We start from the raw sequence: 4,822 nt of genomic DNA on the forward strand, positions 1-4,822 counted from the left end.
AAATCCCGCGAGAGTTCGGATCATCTGACTCATCTGGAGAAATTCTTCAATAGATTAAGAAAGTACATTTTGAAGTTAAATCCTGCTAAGTGTGCTTTTGGTGTGCCATCAGGGAAGTTGTTGGGGTTCATAGTCAGCAGAAGAGGCATCGAGCTAGACCCATCCAAAATCAAGACAATTCAGGACTTGCCATCGCCGAGGACCAAGAAGGAAGTTATGAGTTTCATGGGTCGTTTGAATTACATTAGCAGGTTCATCGCTCAATCGACAGTCATGTGCAAGCCAATTCTCAAGATGTTGAAGAAAAATGCATTGAATGAGTGGACAGAAGGATGTCAGAGAGCTTTTGACCGCATCAAGGAATATCTGTCTGCACCGTTGGTTTTGGTTCCACCAAGAGAAGGAATTTCATTATTAATTTACCTGTCGGTCTCAAAAAATGCTTTTGGATGTGTCCTCGGGCAACATGATGAGACCGGTAAGAGAGAGAAAGTCATTTACTACTTGAGTAAAAAGTTTATACCATATGAAGCCCGTTATACTCTGGTAGAAAGGACATGTTGCGCTTTGACTTGGACCGCACAAAAGTTGAGGCATTATCTATCTTTATACATGACATATCTCATCTCGAGAATGGATCCACTGAAGTATATATTCCAGAAGACCATGCTATGGGAAAGCTAGCCAACTGGCAAATGTTGCTGAGCGAGTTTGACATCGTGTATGTAACTCAAAAGGCAACCAAGGGGCAACCTTTGGCAGATCATTTGGCAAAGAATCCAGTTGATGATAAGTATGAACCACTTCGAACTTACTTTCCAGATGAGGAAATTCTATTCATGGGTGAATATATTACAGAAATTTACCCTGGATGGAGGTTATTCTTTGATGGAGCGGTCAACTTCAAAGGTTCAGGAATCGGAGTAGTGTTGGTCTCAGAAATGGGTCAACATTATTTGGTAATTGCTAAGTTGTGTTTCCCATGCATCAACAACATGGCCGAATATGAAACTTGCATCCTGGGTCTCAAATTGTCACTTGATATAGGTGAATTGCTAGTCATGGGGGATTCAGATTTACTGATTCACCAGGTATGGGGAGAATGGGCGGTAAAACATTCCAAGATAACTCCTTATGTTGAGATGGTACAGGAATTATGTGGAAAATTCAAAGAAGTTAATTTCAGACATATCCCAGGGATACAAAATGAGTTTGTTGATGCTTTGACCACTATATCTCTATGATTCGGCACCCAGATCAGAGTTACATTGATCATTTAGAAATAAGCTTGAAGGAGCAACCTGCGCATTGTGCACATGTTAAAGAAGAGCCCAATGGAAAGCCATGGTACTATGACATTAAAAGATATCTAGAATCTGGGATATATCCTGAAGAGGCCAGCAACAACCAAAAGAAAACAATCCGGCGTTTGGCAAAAAACTACTTTCCAAGTGGGGAATTTCTTTTTAGGAGGATGCCTAATTTAGGATTTTTAAGATGCGTCGATGCTGCAGAAGCCAATAAATTGATAAAAAAAAGTACACGCAGGAGTTTGCGGACCCTACATGAATGGGTTTGTCCTTGCCAGAAAGATCCTGAGAATCGGCTACTTCTAGATGACTATGGAGAATGATTATAGTAAGTATGTGCAGAGATGTCCAAAATGTCAGACACACGAAGATTTGATTTGAATGCCTCCACACGAGCTTCATGCAATGAATTTACCTTGGCCTTTCGTAGCTTGGGGCATGGATGTTATTGGAACAATAAAACCATCGGCATCAAATGGGCATAGATTTATTTTGGTTGCTATTGATTACTTCACTAAGTGGATTGAAGTTGCTTCATACAGAGCCGTCACTAAGAAAGTAGTTGCAGATTTCATAAGGAATAACTTGATTTGTCAATTCAGAGTGCCGAAATCAATCATTACTGATAATAGGGCAAACTTAAACAGTCACTTGATGAGAAAAATTTATGGTCAGTTCAAAATCGTGCATCGCAACTTGACCGCATATCGTCCACAGATGAATGGAGCCGTAGAAGCTGCCAATAAGAACATCAAGAAGATCTTGAGAAAGATGGTCGAAAATGATAGATCATGGCATGAGATGTTACCTTATGCTTTGCTAGGATATTACACAACAGTTCAAACCTTCTTCGGGGAAACTCCCTATTTGCTGGTTTACGGGAATGAAGTTGTGATACCTGTTGAGGCTAAAATACCTTCCCTGAGGATTATTCAGGAATCCGGATGAAGTAACGAAGAAGGGGTCCGCGCTCGTTGTGAACAACTCATGTTGATTGATGAAAAGAGAATGGTTACCATGTGTCATGGTCAGTTATATCATCACAGGATGATTCGTGCTTTCAACAAGAAAGTGAGAGCTCGAACATTTAAAGTTGGGCAATTGGTTCTCAAACGCATACTCCCTCACCAAGAAGAGTACAAGAGAAAGTTCTCTCCAAATTGGCAAGGTCCATACATAGTTAGCAAGGTACTATCTGGAGGGGCTCTGATTTTGTCTGAGATAGATGGCCAAGAGTGGACCAAACCAATCAATTCTGATGCGGTGAAAAGATACTATATTTGAAGGGCGTTCTAGTTTTGTGGTTCTTAGTTTATCTGTAATCACCGTGTAATAATGTGTTTTATGATGTGTAATTTCCTAGAACACTTTTCCCTCTATGTACGAACTACATTTGACCTGAATTCCCAAAAAGGGATACGTAGGCGGCCTATGTCGGCTTCGGTCAACCCCTTAGGAAAATTTATCATTTCCTTTTATGTATGAACTATGTTTGACCTGAATTCCCAAAAAGAGATACGTAGGCGGCCTATGTCAGCTTCGGTCAACCCCTTAGGATACTTTATCCTTTTCTTTTATGTATGAACTACGTGATGACTTGAATTCCCAACAAAAAGGATATGTAGGCGGCCTATGTCGGCTTCGGTCAACCCATTAGATTTTTCTATATATCCTTAGCGTAGTCTTGAACTAGGTTTGACCTGATTCCTGCTTCAACGGGATACATAGTTACCCCAACAGCTCGGTCATATAACCCCAGGAAATAGAAGCTGGGGAAGAATTTTCGAGAAGAAATCTCAAAAATTCATAAAAGAAAATCAACAAAGAGAATGAAGACCAACAAAGACTTCAGATCCACCCGAAATGATATCATCTCACACTACTTTAACTAGGATAGAAATTTTGAGGAAGGCCTCAAAATCTCCACCAAATATTGAAATATATTTCAAATTCCCCAGCACTAGAGGTCGAAGTTGAGATTTGAGGATCGTCACCTGCGATAAAGTCTAGAAAGATTGAATCTCCGTCTTTGATAAAACTTCTGGTAGAGAGCCTCGACAATGCTGAATCCCTAAAAATCCTCTATCAAACGTCGAACATTGTCAGAATCAAGAGAAAAACGGTCGTTGAGCTAGCACATGATATGACTGGCAGAGATTTTTCAAAGTTTTGCAGGAGTTCTCGAAACTATTTTCTAAAAAATTAAGAGTACTTTCAAAAAAATCTATATAAATCCTTTACTTAGTGATTGCCTAGACATCAATTAGGACGGGGAGTCAGGGGTGGAAGTCCCAACATGATGAAATACCTGAAAGATGGCGAGGGCAAATCAAGAATTGTAGGAGGTCAACACGGAGTAGTTTCTTTCAAACTAATCATTTTTTGTGGATGCAGGGATCGATACACAAAATGAGCGTTTCTTTCGAAAAATCCCCAAGCAAGTCGGGAGCCATGAAGAGCATATAAGGCTTAATAACAGTACTTTTGGTAGCCCAAAAACGGCTCAACACCCATTTATTAACGACCTTTCAAATTATCCATCTCATTTCTTGAGATCATGGAGGACAAACAAAAGTATCTTGTCTACTTTACAAATATTGTATTTAGATTTTTTCTAAAAAATCGTCGCTAGCAAAAGGGACTTTGTGTCTAATAATCATCTACTTTTTAGTACAGGTACATGTAGAAAGCAAGACGCAGACAAACAAACTTAGGTGAAATTGTTTTAAATTGCCAAGAGGGTCATTGCATATCATTGCCAAAAGGGTCATTGCATATCATTGCCAAGAGGACCATTGCATATCATTGCCAAGAGGTCCATTGCATATCATCGCCAAGAGGGCCATTGCATATCATCGCCAAGAGGGTCATTGCATATCATTGCCGAGAGGGTCATTTCATACCATTGCCCAAGAAGGCTATTCAATATCTGTTGACGCGAAAGACACAACGTTGGCGTCGAGGATATCACCAACATTCAATATCTGTTGATGTGCAAGACACAATACTGGCGTCAAGGATATCATCATTATTCAATATCTGTTGACGCGCTAGACATAATGCTAGCGTCGAGGATATCATCAGCATTCAATATATCTGTTGACACGCAAAACACAATGCTGGCATTGAGGATATCATCATTATTTTATATTTGTTGACACGTAAGACATAAATACTGGCGTCGAGGATATCTCATCATTTTATGAATCAGCATCTGAATGCATCGAGAGCACACAATTTAAAGGGACGTCTTTAAGTCGCTATCTAAGGATGAATGATATATAAGATTTTCTAGAAATTGATAATTTGAGGGTCATCTTTAAGTCATATTATTTGAAATAGAATAGTGTGAAAGATCACCTATGAGTTGATAGCCTGTAGTTCATCCGTAAACCACAACAACATCCTAATCGAATAGTGTGCAAGATCGCCCAAAAATCAATAGTTCAAAGGTTATCTGTAAGTCGCAACTAAATCCTTACAGGAGAATATGCAAGATTATCAAATTGATA

Source organism: Capsicum annuum, chromosome 6 (assembly GCF_002878395.1).
Source record: "Capsicum annuum cultivar UCD-10X-F1 chromosome 6, UCD10Xv1.1, whole genome shotgun sequence".
Taxonomy (NCBI): Eukaryota; Viridiplantae; Streptophyta; class Magnoliopsida; order Solanales; family Solanaceae; genus Capsicum; species Capsicum annuum.